Source organism: Spinacia oleracea, chromosome 3 (genome assembly GCF_020520425.1).
Source record: "Spinacia oleracea cultivar Varoflay chromosome 3, BTI_SOV_V1, whole genome shotgun sequence".
NCBI classification, from domain to species: domain Eukaryota; kingdom Viridiplantae; phylum Streptophyta; class Magnoliopsida; order Caryophyllales; family Amaranthaceae; genus Spinacia; species Spinacia oleracea.
The window spans coordinates 141486412-141505127 of NC_079489.1; the positions used below are offsets into that span (position 1 = coordinate 141486412).

The 18716-nt window shown below is 33.2% G+C and overlaps 1 long non-coding RNA gene across 1 annotated transcript; it reads left to right on the plus strand.

The window, feature by feature from the left end:
- Nucleotides 1–706: 706 nt before the first annotated feature.
- Nucleotides 707–2760, plus strand: LOC130470552 (uncharacterized). The gene is made up of 2 exons (XR_008931186.1): nt 707–994; nt 2395–2760. It is a non-coding gene; the product is annotated as an uncharacterized lncRNA (long non-coding RNA).
- The last annotated feature ends 15956 nt before the right edge of the window (nt 2761–18716 follow it).

Below are 18716 nucleotides of genomic sequence, written 5' to 3' on the forward strand. Positions count from 1 at the left end.
ACTGGACAAATTTATGAGTAACTGGAAAGCATCTCAAATTCTCAACTGATTTACTTAGCTTCGTCTTTGCATTAGTATATCCTTACAAGACTACCCACTTGACTTTTCCCTCAATTCATGCACTACCGTCTACCCTTCTCTTCTCTATATCGCCTTCGAAAATAAGAGAAATGAGTCAAATTGTAAAGAAAGAAATATAACACTTTTTTGTCACTATAGTCTGTTTTGGATAAAAGTTTAAATAAGTCGTAAGTCGTAAGTCGTAAGTCGTATAAGTTATCTGGTCGAACTTGTATGAGTGGTGGTTAAAGATGTGATTGTCACTGTCATTCTCTCGAGTAAAATACTATTCCGTAGATAAGTTGTAAGCCAAATTATTTATCTAGACGTATGTTGTTGTATGAGTGGTGGTTAAGGAATGTGGTCCAATTTCCCCTTTGAAAGTTAAATATCGTCCATAAATCATGAAAGTAAATTAGGTTAATGTCAAAGGCAATGTACTTATGCACACTCCCTAGGAAAAAGGATCGTGCACCTCTTAAGGGAGCAAACTTTGAATGCCACAATGTGGATGTGTTGATCTCTAATTGAAAATCTAGTTAATTGTTTTTAAAGATGGGCCCACTATTTGTGGTAGGCTGGCCCATTTCCAGAAAGTAAAACCTATCCTTCCAAAATCCAAATCAATACTGATCTTATTCATATCTCTAATGGCTATACCAGGGTATAGCCATCTATTGGTGTACTCCCTCCCAAAGAAAATAAAAAAGTTATATATACATGTGCTTTCTTTAAAAAAAACTGCATATAAATTTTTCAAAAACCAGAAATCTCTCATTTTTGTTTTCTCTCTCCTCAATTTCTCTCTCCCCAAAAGTTTCTCTCTCCTCATTTTTACGTGATTTTTTTTCTCAAGTAACAATGTCAATCGGAAAATCCGCTTACGTTTGCGCCGCCCTTATCATTCACGACAACGAAGTCGTTGCCACTAGCTGTAAAATTCTTTTCTCCTTTTTTGCTGTTAATTTCCTTATTTTTTTGTGATTTTTGATTGAATTTACATGTTGATTAGAAGCATGTCTTTGATAAATCAATAGATTTTTCCTTTTATGTTATACATTTGTGCGCACATCAATTTTTATGTGATTTAGAAATTTTCTGGTTGAATCTCCATATTCTCTCTCCATTTTCTTGCAAAATTTCTTCAAAAATCGGATCTAGAAATTTTTATGTTCAGATCCAGATTTTTCAAAATATTCATATTTATATATAGTTATGTTCATTTTGTAAGATTCTGATGTTCATATCATTTTATTATGAAAATTATATTCATAATTGTTTATTAAGTTATGGAACTTTATAATGTTCATATTATGAGAATAAAATGTTCATTTTGTTGTGTATAATATTTAATTTTTCTTAAAATTGATTTTGTTAATATATAAGTGATTTAAAATAGAATCTGTTTGACATCTCAATTTTCTTGTCAACTTTTTTTCCCAAAAAAGATCTAGAATGTTGTTTATTGTTTAGATCTATATTTTTTTCGAGGTTCATATGATCGAATGCATGATTATGTTCATTTTGTAATATTCAAATGCTTATATATATTCTTATTTATTAAGATTAAAATTGTGTTTGTTGACTAAGTAATGCAACTTAATAATGTTCATTTTTTGATAATAAAATGTTCCATTATCAAATAAAATTATGTTCAAATTATTAAAAAGTAAGAGGTATGATGTTCGTTTTCCGAGATTATGATGTTCACATCTACTTATTATAAATAATAAACTTATCATGGTTAACTTGATTAAGTTGTGGAACTTAAAAATGTTCATTTTCGGAAAATAAAATGTTCATTTTCAGATAATAAAATGTTCATTTTCGGATAATAAAATGTTCATTATCATAAATTTTTATGTTCAAATTATGAAAAAGTAAGAGGTATGATGTTCAATGTATAACTATTTAAGTTCATTTTTTATATAAGTTCTCTCTTTATTGTCAAAAACACATTTTCATATTGACTTTAGTAAATAATACGAAGTACATATATAAATTGTGTATATTCATTTTGAGAAAGTGTTATGTTCATTTATAAAATGATTATGATGTTAATTGTGCTTGATTTATATGATAACAGTTCAACATGTTAAAATTCATTTTAAGCATGTACATTTATAAGCTGTAATGTTCGATCAAGTATAAGCACATTATGTATATATATATATATACACAAACATATGTGTGTGTGTGTTTTAGTTCACATTTATTATGCTTGTATATTATCATTTAAACATTTTGCATGCTCATCATTTTCAAATCAGTAAATGTTCATTTTTAAATTAGTTGTGATCATCATATCAAATTACTTACTTTTTTCATTTTCAGCCTACAACAATGAGGAAATTGAAACCATGAAGGTCAAATATTGTGTTTAAATCACACTTCATAAACACATTCAGAAGTATGAGAACTCAAGACTACATCAAAAGCAAGATTCAAGATTGAAGATATAGAAAAATAAGAGGATGATTTGTACCAGCATCTTGTAATTCAACTACAATTTTACATAGGCAATGGCTAAAATGTTCTTTTTTTGGTAAAATATGTTGTTTGACATAATTTCATTGCACCTTATATGTAAATATAATGCTCAATGTAATAACATAGTAATACATTAACTATGTTCATTTGAAAATTAGTAAATACTCATTTCACAATCAATAATATTCATTTCTAAATTAGTTGAACAAATGAGGATTTCCAAATAATTAGATAAATGTTCATCTTTGAAAGAGTAAATAAATGTTCATTTCCAAATAAATAAGGAAAATTTATAATTATTAATCAAACCTTTGCCCGAATTTCTTTAATTAATCCTAACTATGCGATATTTCTAAATAATCCAACCTTTATGACCCAACTACTATTATTAAGCCTAACAAGTTACTAACCTGGTATAGGCGGTATTCACCCTTACACATGTCAACAAGACCACAATAACCAACATCCCACAACATAAAAAAAAACTATATTATTGCAACAACTCGGGTTTTTACGAACTGACCATCAAGGAAGCCCAAAATTCAAAATTTACCAAAAAAGGAACAAAAACGCTAAGGTTCGTAAGTTCACCTTCAATTGTACGATTTTGGAGACGAAATTTGAATGCGCGTGGATGAAGTCACCTATTTCCACAAGAAAATCGCTGATGATGTCATGAAGTTGTACAATTGTGGTTGAAGCATCAGTAATGGAGGAGAGTGGAATTGAAACACGGTACAGAGAAGAGAAGGGTTAAGGGCCGGGTTTTTTGAAGAAAAAAAATGAAATCCTTGTTTAGGTGGCAAGTGATGATGACGTGTCCAATATTTTAGGATGGAAACCAAATTTAGGTTGCCAACGTATTTAACGTTGACTTTGTAGCAGGTAACCGGTCATCCAGGCTTAATAATAGTAGTTGGGTCATAAATATTGGATTATTTAGAAATATCGCATAGGTAGACTTAATTAAAGAAAATTGGGCAAAGGTTGGATTAATAATTACAAATTTTCCAATAAATAAATGTTCATTTCTAAAATAGTCAATGTTCATTTCCAAAATAGTAAATGTTCATTTCCAAATAAATAAATAAATGTTCATTTCCAAAATAGTAAATGTTCATTTTTATACCAGTGTATTAATTTTCATTTTAAACAACACAAAACGACGTCGTTTGGAAGGGGTACAGCCAGCTCTGACTGTACACGGGTACATCAAAAAATTTACGATCTTATTCTTTACCACAAGTTTTCTTTTGCCTTTTTCTGTTGGAAACTACAATGGAAATAGTGTAGTTTTTAGGTATCCCCTTCTACTAGGTTATCCTTCGATTTCAGATTAATCGCAACATGTTGATTTTTTATACTATTTTATTAATATTTTTCGATTATATTATATCATGTTATTTCACTCGGAGTAATATATAAAACACGAACATAATTATGTGGAATACAATATGTACTACATATTTGTTTCAATGTATATTTTTGAAATAATTCCTACGTTTCTTTTAAACGCTATACTTCTATTTTCATGCTTGTCAATGCATAATTACAACTATTAATATCTTTAATTATCAATAAGTAAATAATATTTTAAAATTAATACTTAGTAAGTATTTGTTGAGACGGATTTATAAGATCTCACATAACTACACTTTTCATGAAGTACAAATCGCCAAAAATCGAGAAAGTATAGCGCGTGAATAGTATCAAAATAATAATGTTGCATCTAAAAGAACGAAAGAAGAATATATACTTTATTCCTTTGTTACTGAAAATGAATTCAAGTTAATAATGGCCATACTTGTGCGTCAACAAACATAAACTCAAAGAGTTATGATTACCTAAAATAAAAAAGGATGGCTAACCATTGTTACAAAGAGGAAAATCAAGCGCCGGATTTAGGTCATAACTAGTTTAGGTTCTGTTCTCTTCACCGTATTTTCACTTATTTCAGGTCTGATAAGATAAGATAAGATAAAATAAAATAAAGGTCAATAAGATAAGATAAGATAAGATAAGATAAGATAAGTTCAGGGTCAATATGATAAGATAAGATAAGTTCAGGGACAATAAGATAAGATAAGATAAGATAAGGTAAATATTACATAAGGTAATACTATAAGTTTCAATAAGATAAGATAAGATAAGATAAGGGTCAATAAGTTCAGATAAGATAAGATTAGAGCTGGCAATGGGTTGGGTTGGGTCGAAATCAGGTCGACCCATTTATAAACGGGTTGAGATTTTTCCAACCCAACCCGACCTGTTTAATTAAACGGGTTGAAATTTTCAACCCAACCCAACCCAATTATAAACGGGTTGACCTGAAGTTGACCCGTTTAATTTTTTTTTTTTCACTTTTAAGTGTAAATTGACTTAACTATAGAGTCGCGAGGTGATATTTTTGTGGCATATCTCATAGAAAAAAGTAATACTTAAATATGTATTTGACGTGTATCAAAATGTCAAATAATTATTCATTTTTGAAGGAAAAATGAGAAATAAAATATTTTAAATAAAATTCTACAGATTTATATTACATACTTGCTTGAACTTAAACGGGTTAGGCGGGTTGTTTTCGGGTTGAACATTTCAACCTAACCCAACCCATTTAATTAAACGGGTTGGGTTGGGTTGACCCATTTAATTAAACGGGTTGAAAATCTTGACCCAACCCTTTATTATTGGGTTGGGTTCGGGTTGGGTTGGTGGGTTGGGTCAATTTTTGCCAGCTCTAGATAAGATAAAGATAAGATAAAATAAGATAAGTTCATGACCAATAAGATAAGATAAGTGAAATTCAGGTGAAAATCACACTACCTTAATTACTACGCTTTAGGCCCTGTGTAGTTCACCTTATTTCTCCTAATCTGATCTGGTCTGATCTGGTCTGATCTGATCTGATCTGATCTGGTCTGATCTGATCTGGTCTGATCTGATCTGGTCTGATCTGATCTGATCTGATCTGATCTGATCTGATCTGATTCTTCATAATTAAGTTTAAACAAAAATCTACATTTATTAATATTAAACGACTTACGTGTAAAAAAAATGTTACACAAATTTATAATATTGATATTATTTATTTGACTTTGCTCATGATCTGTACAGTTCAGTTCTGATCTGGACATGATCTGTACAGATCAGTTCTGATCTGGACATAATCTGTACAGATCAGTTCTTATCTGGACATGATTTGTACACACCAATTTTGATCTGGACATGATCTGTACAGACCAGTTCTGATCTGGACATGAGCTATATAGTTCAGTTCTGATCTGGACATGATCTGTACAGATCAGGTCTGATCTGGACATGATATGTACAGATCATTTCTGATCTAGACATCATCTGTACATATCATTTCTGATCTTGTCATGATCTGTACAGACCAGTTCTGATCTGGTCATGATCACTATTAATCAATTCTAATATGGACATGATCTTTGCCGATCAATTCCGATCTGAACATAATCTGTACAGAGTCGATATCTAGACCAGTTATAATCTGGACATATCGATTCTGATCTGGACATGATCTGAACATATTGGTTATGTAAGATTTGAACATGATCTGGACATGATCTGTATAGATCAGTTATGATATGGATATTATCTTATTCTATCAATTCTGGTCTAGATATATACTCCGTAGTAGTTTTGATCTATATAAATCAGTTTTGATATGGACATGACCTGATCATATCGTTTCTGATCTGGAATTAAAGGTTTTAATTTGGACATGATGAATTTGAATGTTTTGTTAATGTTTTTTTATGCCTTAAGTAATAGGTTTTAATTGCACCGACAACAAAATTCTTTTTTATTAAAGCAATAATAGTAATAAATATTAAATATAATAACAATGATATAAATAATAATAATCTGGTCTGATCTACTCTGATCTGATCTGATCAGATCTGATTTAAACTTATCTGATCTGATCTGATTAAATCTGAAATAAGTAATAAGGTCCTGAAATAAGGTGAACTAAACAAGACTTTATTGGTCACATCTTATAATGATTTTATCTGTTACATTATCCATAATAATGAGTTAGGTTGATTACGTTAGGAATTAACCTGGTTTTCATTTCCTCAGTATGACACTAAAGTAAAAAAAGTTTAGTTTCCCGTCAAAAAATAAAATAAAATAAAAGTTTAGTTGAAAGATGAACAAAGTTTGTCAGTTTAGGAGAAGGTGAATCACACGTTGCAGTTGTGTAATGGGCTTCTCTCAATCGCTAACTGCTGTACCCGGGTACAGCCAGCTCTGGCTGTACCCCCAAAAACGACACGCTCATATTGTTTGTTCATTCTTGTCGACTGTTTGTTCTTTTTTATTGTACTGTTTGTTCATTCTTATTGTACTGTTTGTTCTTTCTTGTTGTACTGTTTGTTCTTTCATGTTGTTTTTTAAATTCATCATCAAATTTTCATAATTGTCGTATTTTTTGTTCTTTCTTCTGGAATTTTATGTTCTTTTTTATATTGTTTGTTCTTTCTTGTTTATTTGTTTGTTTATAATAATCATATGGTTAATGTTCATAATTAAACTCTTCATTAATCTTTTATTCTTTCTTTTTGTATTGTTTGTTCTTTGAATTTTATGTTCTTTTTTATATTGTTTGTTCTTTCTTGTTTATTTGTTTGTTTATAATAATCATATGGTACGTTAATGTTCATAATTAAACTCTTCATTAATCTTTTACTCTTTCTTCTTGTATTGTTTGTTCTTTCTTGTTGTACTGTTTGTTCTTTCTTGTTGTTTTTTAAATTCATTCATCAAACTTATTGTTGTATTGTTTGTTCTTTCATGTTGGCTTTAAAATTCATCATAAAATTGTTCATAATTGTTGTATTGTTTGTTCTTTTTTCTGGAATTTTATGTTCTTTTTTATATTGTTTGTTCTTTTTTGTTGAATTATTTAGTTTTTCTTGTTTATTTGTTTGTTCACAATAAATATATGGTTAATGTTCATAATGAAATTTTTCACTTCATTGGTCTTTTATGTTTTTACAAGCGCCTATATTGTTTATTTCCAAATAAATAAATAAATGTTCATTTTCAAAATAGTAAATGTTCATTCCAAATAAATAAATAAATGTTCAATTCCGAAATAGTAAATGTTCATTTCCGAAATAGTAAATGTTCATTTTTGTAGTTTATTTCCAAATAAATAAATAAATGTTCATTTCCAAAATAGTAAATGTTCATTCCAAATAAATAAATAAATGTTCATTTCCGAAATAGTAAATGTTCATTTTTGTACCAGTATTTTTTCTTTCTTGTTGTATTGTTTGTTCTTTCATGTTGACTTTAAAATTCATCATAAAATTGTTCATAATTTTAGTATTGGCTGTTCTTTTTTCTGGAATTTTATGTTCTTTTTTATATTGTTTGTTCTTTTTTGTTGAATTATTTGTCATTTCTTGTTTATTTGTTTGTTCATAATAAATATATGGTTAATGTTCATAATGAAATTGTTCACTTCATTGGTCTTTTATGTTTTTACAAGCGTCTATATTGTTTATTTCCCAATAAATAAATAAATAAATGTTCATTTCCAAAATAGTAAATGTTCATTCCAAATAAATAAATAAATGTTCATTTCCGAAATAGTAAATGTTCATTTTTGTAGTTTATTTCCAAATAAATAAATAAATGTTCATTTCCAAAATAGTAAATGTTCATTCCAAATAAATAAATAAATGTTCATTTTCGAAATATTAAATGTTCATTTTTGTACCAGTATATTAATGTTCATTTTAAACAACACAAAACGACATCGTTTTGGATGGGGGTACAGCCAGCTTTGGCTGTACCCGGGTATAGCCAAAAATTTGCGGGCTTCTCTTGTACTTCGTATAGTAGTATTAAACCGCAAATTTTTGGCTATACCCGGGTGCAGCCAAAGCTGGCTGTACCCCCATCCAAAACGATGTCGTTTTGTGTTGTTTAAAATGAACATTAATATACTGGTACAAAAATGAACATTTACTATTTCGGAAATGAACATTTATTTATTTATTTGGAATGAACATTTACTATTTTGGAAATGAACATTTATTTATTTATTTAGAAATAAACTACAAAAATGAACATTACCTATTTCGGAAATGAACATTTATTTATTTATTTGGAATGAACATTTACTATTTTGGAAATGAACATTTGTTTATTTATTTGGAAATAAACAATATAGGCGCTTGTAAAAACATAAAAGACCAATGAAGTGAACAATTTCATTATGAACATTAACCATATATTTATTGTGAACAAAAAAATAAACAAGAAAGAACAAATAATTCAACAAAAAAAAACAAACAATATAAAAAAGAACAAAAAATTTCAGAAAAAAGAACAACCAATACAACAATTATGAACAATTTTATGATGAATTTTAAAGCCAACATGAAAGATCAAACAATACAACAAGAAAAAACAAATACTGGTACAAAAATGAACATTTACTATTTCGGAAATGAACATTTATTTATTTATTTCGAACAACCAATACAACAATTATGAACAATTTTATGATGAATTTTAAAGCCAACATAAAAGAACAAACAATACAACAAGAAAGAACAAATACTGGTACAAAAATGAACATTTACTATTTCGGAAATGAACATTTATTTATTTATTTGGAATGAACATTTAATATTTTGGAAATGAACATTTATTTATTTATTTGGAAATAAACTACAAAAATGAACATTTACTATTTCGGAAATGAACATTTACTATTTCGGAAATGAACATTTATTTATTTATTTGGAATGAACATTTATTTATTTATTTGGAATGAACATTTACTATTTTGAAAATGAACATTTATTTATTTATTTGGAAATAAACAATATAGACGCTTGTAAAAACATAAAAGACCAATGAAGTGAACAATTTCATTATGAACATTAACCATATATTTATTGTGAACAAACAAATAAACAAGAAAAAGAACAAATAATTCAACAAAAAAGAACAAACAATATACAAAAGAACATAAAATTCCAGAAAAAAAAAAACAAACAAACAACAACTATGAACAATTTTATGATGAATTTTAAAGCTAACATGAAAGAACAAACAATACAACAAGAAAGAACAAACAATAAAGCAGATAATTTTTATGAACAAACAAATAAACAAGAAAGAACAAATAATTCAACAAAAAAGAACAAACAATACAAAAAAGAACATAAAATTCCAGAAAAAAGAACAAACAATACAACAATTATGAACAATTTTATGATGAATTTTAAAGCCAACATGAAAGAACAAACAATACAACAATAAGTTTGATGAATGAATTTAAAAAACAACAAGAAAGAACAAACAGTACAACAAGAAAGAACAAACAATACAAAAAGAAAGAATAAAAGATTAATGAAGAGTTTAATTATGAACATTAACCATATGATTATTATAAACAAACAAATAAACAAGAAAGAACAAACAATATAAAAAAGAACATAAAATTCCAGAAGAAAGAACAAATAATACAACAATTATGAAAATTTGATGATGAATTTAAAAAACAACATGAAAGAACAAACAGTACAACAAGAAAGAACAAACAGTGCAATAAGAATGAACAAACAGTACAATAAGAATGAACAAACAGTACAATAAAAAAGAACAAACAGTCGACAAGAATGAACAAACAATATGAGCGCGTCGTTTTTGGGGGTACAGCCAGAGCTGGCTGTACCCAGGTATAGCAGTTAGCGATTGGTATTAAACTTCTTCTGTGTTGGGCCTGTTGCCCATTTATTTGGATACATCTTCAATGGATATTTTTTAATCAACATTTAGTAAAACCCCATTTATATCCCTTGCTAGCATAGCATTACACTCGGATTCGTATTTTAGTTTTGGAGTACTCTTTTTCCACATTGAGGTTCCAGACTTCCAGTGGGGGAGGATAAGGGGATGACGCGATAAGTCCATATTAGAGGCCGCCCCAATTAATCTGCCCGATTAACCAGACTCGTTAATCGGAAAGTAAAAAGGGGAAGAAGTTGGGAAAGATAAGGAGAGGAAATTTTTTTTAAAAAAAAGAGAAAAGAAATGGGGGAGATTGAAGACGTTTGTAGAGGGTAACTCACGGAGCTAACTACCGTTTATTTGCTTTTGGCGGGGCGTTTGTCAGACGTTAACGCATCGTCTCTTTTGAATTTCAAAAGAGATGTGATTCATTCGAAAATTATATTCGTAAAATATTAAAAAAATTGGAGTCCCAGTTTTGAACTCTTGCAATATTGTAGCGAAAACCTAGTTTTCAAAGTAATCTGTAAGTATGGCCTCCGTTGTGATTGCCTCCAAGATTTCGAACAACTAAGAATCTTATATAGTAGAGTAGATGATGAGTAACATGTCAGTTTTTTTTTTGAGAATTGGATGTTTTTGCTCTGTGTTTCTTCTTGTAAGTTAGCTGGGAATGATGATCTGATGAATGACTGTGATAGGTTTTGTTTTATTAGTTTTTTATTTTGTGTGTTTTGTAAAGTTGTGTAGAATTGGGAAACGGAGAGGATGAAGAATTCTCTAGAATGGGGGCCTAAAATTATTAGTTTGTTCATTTTTTTGTGACTGAGTTGGAAATTAAATATTATAAAATAAGAGAGGAGGCCTCTAATTATGACGTATGGGTTAGGCTCATTAAATTGGATCTTCAGAGAAAGATTAACCTTTTGTAAATAGGGGTGTGCAAAAATTGGTCCGGACCGAAAAAATGAATCGGACAGGATCGATCCAGACCGAATGCAATCGGACCGGTCTTCGGGTCGAAAAATATCAATTTTCGGTCTTCGGTCCGATTCGGTCCAAAACCCGATTTTGGACCGGGCTGATTTTTTCTTAATAAAATATAATATAACCTATTTAAAAATTTAATTCTCTCCTTTAATATGTTGTAAATTACTATATTGTGATATATTTTATTTTATTTATTCTTCCAAGAAAGGCCTCAAACAAATAGTTTTTTACGGAGTATATATATTTTTTCTTTTTTATCATAATTTTTATAAAATATAAATAATATATAGAAATAGGTCTACAACCGGTCCAAATTGGTCCGGTCCAGATTTTGGACCGATTTTTTTTGGTCCGGTCCGGGTTCGATCCAAGCATAATTGGTCCGGTCTTTGGGTCATTGTAATTTCGTTCTTCTGTCCAGTCCGGGTTGGTCCGGTCCGGTTCGGGTTTGGACCGATGAACACCCCTATTTGTAAATGCATATTTTTCTCAACAAATTCGAAATTGACAGATAATAAATCAGTATATTACCTCTATAATTTGTGTATATAGTAAAATATAACAAATTGTAGTGAAGTAGGTGTTTCATATAAGTATAAATTCAGGATAGATAGTATGTCATGTTCATTCAGATTGTATTGATTTAAATATGTGAAATTCACTTACTGTAGGTTATTGTTAGGTTATGATACATATGAATAAACATAAATCATGCGGAAAAAACCATAAAGCCAGGAAACATATTATTTACACATAATCATTTAGCATAATTCAGATGCATACACTTTGTAGCGTGCCCGAACCGAACAAGAACAAGTATTTAGGACTCCAACTGTCGTCCCTCCGTAGATAGTCCACAGCACGTCCGGATCCGCCTTAAGCTTGACCAACTAGAATCGCCCTTAAGGTTCTATAAATTTCGGCTAAATAGGGCAAGTGTTTGTGGCTGATTTTTGCTTGAAAATCTTACCTTTGAATACTTCAATTCACTATTTAAATATGTGACCCTAGGCACCTATTTATAGAGTTTATGGAAAGGAATTATAATCCTATTAGAATACATATCTATTTAATTATAATCCTACTAGGACTCTAATTAAACAAACTTTATCTATTAGGATTAGATTTAATCATATTACGAATCCCGGTAGCCTTAGGATTCCGAGTAACACACTTCGAGTGATACGCTAGCACCGCACGCAGGCCTTGCGGCCCACGCACAGCGCCAACCCACTCGACGCAGCCCCGCGCGCGCGCCAAGGCCATTGTTGGGCCTGGCCTTACGCTGGGCCTGGCGTGGCTTGGCAGCGTGTGTTTGGGCGCTTGGGCTTGCTGGGCGTAGGCCTGGCTTCGTGCTGGGCCTTCGTCTAGCAAGTCTCGTCCGATGCTAATTCGTACGACGCGCTTCCGGTTAAATTCCCGATTCCGGAATTTATTTCCGAAACGGACAATATTTAATATTTCCGATTCCGGAATTAATTTCCGTTTTCGAACAAATATTTAATATTTCCGTTTCCGGAATTATTTTCCGATTTCGATAATATTTCCGATTCTGACAATATTTCCGATTCCGGCAATATTTCCATTTCCGATAATATTTTCCGATACGTACCATGTTTCCGTTTCCGGTAACATCTACGACTTGGATAATATTTGTATTTCCGATACGATCCATATTTCCGTTTTCGGCAATATCATCGTTTCCGGAGTATTCATTTCTTGCCTTTGACGATCTCAGCTCCCACTGAAACCAAGATCTGTCGATTCCGAATATCCATAGATGGAGTATTTAATTCCATTAAATACTTGATCCGTTTACGTACTATTTGTGTGACCCTACGGGTTCAGTCAAGAGTAAGCTGTGGATTAATATAATTAATTCCACTTGAACTGAAGCGGCCTCTAGCTAGGCATTTAGCTCACTTGATCTCACTGAATTATTAACTTGTTAATTAATACTGAACCGCATTTATTAGACTTAACATTAAATGCATACTTGGACCAAGGGAATTATTTCCTTCAGTTATTAACCAAGGTGGTGATAAATTAGTGCAAAATAGTAATGACGATGTTGTTAGGTTATGATACATATGATATTACATAAATCATGCGGAAACAACCATTAACCCAGGATTACATATTATTTACACATAATCATATAGCATAATTTAGATGCATACTCTTTGTTGCGTGCCTTCCCTAGCTGCGCCCGAACCGAACAAGAACAAGTCTTTAGGACTCCAAGTGTCGTCCCTCCGTAGATAGTCCATAGCACGTCCGGATCCGCCTTAAGATTGACCAACTAGAATCGCCCTTAAGGTACTAGAATTTTCGGCACTTTTGAGCAAGATGTGTGATTGAATTTTTCTCTCAAAAACTCACTTTGAATACTTTAAAACTCGTTATAAATTGTGAACCCAGGCCACATATTTATAGGGGTATGGAAAGGGAATTGGAATCCTATTCAGATACAAATTAATTAAACCTAGAATCCTACATGAACTCTATTTAATTAATTTATCAAATAGAATTAGGAATTTAATCATTAACCGAACTCTGCATGTTTTAGGAATCGTGCATGAACACAAACACTTACGCACACACACACGGCAGCCACGATGGGCCGCCCATGCGCGTGCGTGCGAGCAGCAGCCCACGCAGCGAGGCCTACGCGAGCTACAAGCCCACGTAGCTCCTGCGCGCGCTGCGCGCGCTGTGCGCGCTGCCACGGCCTGCTGGGCCTGGCCTTGCGCTGGGCCTGGCGTGGCCTTGGCTGTTCGTGTGGCGCGCTTGGCTTGCTGGGCGATGGCCTGGCTTCGTGCTGGGCCCTCGTCCGGCAGGCCTCGTCCGATGCTTATTCGTACGATACGCTTCCGATTAAATTTCCGATTCCGGAATTCATTTCCGATACGAACAATATTTAATATTTCCGATTCCGGAATTAATTTCCGTTTCGAACAAATATTTAATATTTCCGTTTCCGGAATTATTTTCCGATTCCGATAATATTTCCGATTCTGACAATATTTCCGTTTCCGGCAATATTTCCGATTCTGGCAATATTTCCATTTCCGATAATATTTTCCGATACGTACCATGTTTCCGTTTCCGGCAACATCTACGACTTGGATAATATTTATATTTCCGATACGATCCATATTTCCGTTTCCGGCAATATCATCGTTTCCGGAGTATTCATTTCTTGCCTGTGACGATCTCAGCTCCCACTGAAACCAAGATCCGTCGATTCCGAATATTCATAGATGGAGTATTTAATGGCATTAAATACTTGATCCGTTTACGTACTATTTGTGTGACCCTACGGGTTCAGTCAAGAGTAAGCTGTGGATTAATATCATTAATTCCACTTGAACTGAAGCGGCCTCTAGCTAGGCATTCAGCTCACTTGATCTCACTGAATTATTAACTTGTTAATTAATACTGAACCGCATTTATTAGACTTATCATAGAATGCATACTTGGACCAAGGGCATTATTTCCTTCAGTCTCCCACTTGTCCTTAGGGACAAGTGTGCATTTCCTAATTCCTTTGTCGCTCGATGCTTGCTCTTGAACATAAGGTAAGAGTTGTCATCCTTATTATGTCCAGAGGTGTTCCTCGGTTTCAGAGTTCAACTGATCAAATAAACAGATAATCATAGCCTATGATTCATCCGAGCACGGCCATGCATTTCACAGTTTCTAGCTCTCCGAGTGGCCTTGTACAACTTTTAAGCATCTCATCCCGATTTATGGGAGGACAATCCCAATCTTGCGATCTTGAGATTAGACTTCGTTTGATAGGTGATTACCTGAGCGTTGCCTTTATAGCCTCCTTTTACGGTGCGACGGTTGGTCAACGTCAAAGCAACCAGTTCTCAAACAAGTAATCTCAAATCACTCAGGTATTGAGGATTTAGTGTCTAATAATTTAATGAAATTTACTTATGACAGATTTTCATCTCTTACAGTAAAGTTTCATAGGTCTTGTCCGATACTAGTCTTCCCAAAGTAAGTATCTATGCAAATGATTATGACATTGCCATGTCCACATAGTTCAAGAAACAGAACTACTAGTCATCTTGAATTCTAATCGTCTAACGTTTTCTATGCGTCCAATTTTATAGAAAACTCCGATTAGGGACCATTTTCAACCTTTGACATTCAAGTTCACTTGATAGACATTTCTTAGTCACAGGACTGGTCCTGACAGTCTATCTTGAATATATCGTCAAATTGAAGGGACTCATCATTTAATAAACCACAAATTAAATGGAAAAATGAATTCTTTTCATTTATTGTGAATGATTAACCAATAATGTTTTACAAAGATTTAAACTCTAAAACTTTAAAACATTAAATAGAGACATCAAAGCCATTCTCCAATAAGCTTGATTCCCATAGCTGCAGTGTGCGAGTTGTGCTTCGCTTGCCGCAGAGGTTTAATCAATGGATCTGATATGTTGTCATCAGTTCCAATTTTGCTTATCTCGACTTCTTTTCTTTCAACGAACTCTCGTAGAAGGTGAAATCTACGAAGTACATGCTTGACTCTCTGGTGGTGTCTAGGCTCTTTTGCCTGTGCAATAGCTCCGTTATTGTCACAATACAGGGCTATTGGTCCTTTAATGGAGGGGACTACACCAAGTTCACCTATGAACTTCCTTAGCCATATAGCTTCCTTTGCTGCTTCATGTGCAGCAATGTACTCCGCTTCAGTTGTAGAATCCGCAATGGTGCTTTGCTTAGCACTTTTCCAGCTTACTGCTCCTCCGTTGAGGCAGAAGACAAACCCAGACTGTGATCTGAAATCATCTTTGTCGGTTTGGAAACTTGCGTCCGTATAGCCTTTAACAATTAATTCATCATCTCCACCATAGACCAGGAAGTCATCTTTGTGCCTTTTCAGGTACTTCAGAATGTTCTTGGCAGCAGTCCAATGCGCCTCTCCTGGGTCTGACTGGTATCTGCTCGTAGCACTAAGTGCGTACGCAACATCCGGGCGTGTACATATCATAGCATACGTTATTGAACCAATCAATGATGCATATGGAATCCCATTCATTCGTCTACGCTCATCAAGTGTTTTTGGGCACTGAGTCTTGCTTAGAGTCATTCCATGAGACATGGGTAGGTAGCCTCGCTTGGAGTCCGCCATCTTGAACCTATCAAGCACCTTATTGATATAAGTGCTTTGACTAAGTCCAATCATCCTTTTAGATCTATCTCTGTAAATCTTGATGCCCAATATGTACTGTGCTTCTCCTATATCCTTCATCGAAAAACATTTTCCAAGCCAAATCTTGACAGAGTTCAACATAGGAATGTCATTTCCGATAAGTAATATGTCGTCGACATATAATACTAGGAAAGCAATTTTGCTCCCACTGACCTTCTTGTATACACAAGATTCGTCTGCGTTCTTGATAAAACCAAAGTCTTTGGCTGCTTCATCAAAACGTATATTCCAGCTCCTGGATGCCTGCTTCAATCCATAGATTGATTTCTTTAGCTTGCATACCTTTTTAGCATTCTTTGGATCCTCAAAACCTTCAGGCTGTGTCATAAACACAGTTTCTGTTAAAACGCCGTTTAAGAAAGCAGTTTTGACATCCATCTGCCATATTTCGTAATCGTAATATGCAGCGATTGCTAACATTATCCGAATACACTTTAGCATTGCAACTGGTGAAAAGGTTTCATCGTAATCCACACCGTGGACTTGCCTGTAACCTTTTGCAACCAATCTAGCTTTGAAAACTTCAAGTTTCCCATCCTTGTCCTTTTTCAGTTTGAAAACCCATTTGCTTCCAATGGCTTGGTAGCCATCTGGCAAATCGACCAAATCCCATACTTGGTTTTCAGACATGGAGTCTAATTCAGATTGCATGGCTTCTTGCCATTGCTTGGAGCTAGGGCTCGTCATAGCTTGTTTGTAAGTCGCAGGTTCATCACTTTCAAGTAATAGAACGTCATAGCTCTCGTTCGTCAAAATACCTAAGTACCTTTCCGGTTGAGATCTATATCTTTGCGATCAACGCGGGGTAACATTTCTAGATTGGCCATGATTCTCACCAGATTCTTCTAAAGATCTCTGAGTTTCATCCTGAATGTCATCTTGAGCATTCTCTAGAGTTTGTTGTTCGACTCGAATTTCTTCGAGGTCTACTTTTCTCCCACTTGTCATTTTGGAAATGTGATCTTTCTCCAAAAAGACACCATCTCGAGCAACAAATACCTTGTTCTCAGATGTATTGTAGAAGTAATACCCCTTTGTTTCCTTTGGATAGCCCACAAGGATACATTTGTCAGATTTTGGATGAAGTTTGTCTGAAATTAATCGTTTGACGTATACTTCACATCCCCAAATCTTAAGAAAAGACACATTTGGAGGCTTTCCAAACCATAATTCGTATGGAGTCTTTTCGACAGCTTTAGACGGAGCTCTATTTATAGTGAGTGCAGCTGTATTTAGTGCATGTCCCCAAAATTCTAATGGAAGTTCGGCCTGACCCATCACTGACCTGACCATGTCTAGCAAGGTTCTGTTCCTCCGTTCCGACACACCATTCCATTGTGGTGTTCTAGGAGGAGTCAACTCTGATAGAATTCCACATTCTTTCAGATGGTCATCAAATTCATAGCTCAGATATTCACCGCCTCTATCAGACCGCAGTGCCTTAATCTTCTTGCCTAATTGATTCTCTACTTCACTATGAAATTCCTTGAATTTGTCAAAGGATTCAGACTTATGCTTCATTAGGTAGACATAACCATACCTACTGAAGTCATCAGTGAAAGTGATAAAGTAGCTGAAACCACCTCTAGCATTTGTACTCATTGGTCCACATACATCTGTATGGATTAAACCCAATAGTTCATTTGCTCTTTCTCCAACTTTAGAGAAAGGTTGCTTTGTCATTTTGCCAAGTAAACATGATTCGCATTTACCATAATCCTCTAAGTCAAATGGTTCTAGAATTCCTTCCTTTTGAAGTCTTTCTAAGCGTTTCAAGTTTATATGGCCTAATCGACAATGCCACAGATAGGTGAGATCTGAATCATCCTTTTTGGCCTTTTTGGTATTTATGTTATATACTTGTTTGTCGTGATCTAATAAATAAAGTCCATTGACTAATCTAGCAGATCCATAAAACATCTCTTTAAAATAAAACGAACAACTATTGTCTTTTATTAAAAAGGAAAATCCCTTAGCATCTAAGCAAGAAACTGAAATGATGTTTTTAGTAAGACTTGGAACATGGAAACATTCTTCCAGTTCCAAAACTAGCCCGGAGGGCAACGACAAATAGTAAGTTCCTACGGCTAATGCAGCAATCCGTGCTCCATTTCCCACTCGTAGGTCGACTTCACCCTTGCTTAACTTTCTACTTCTT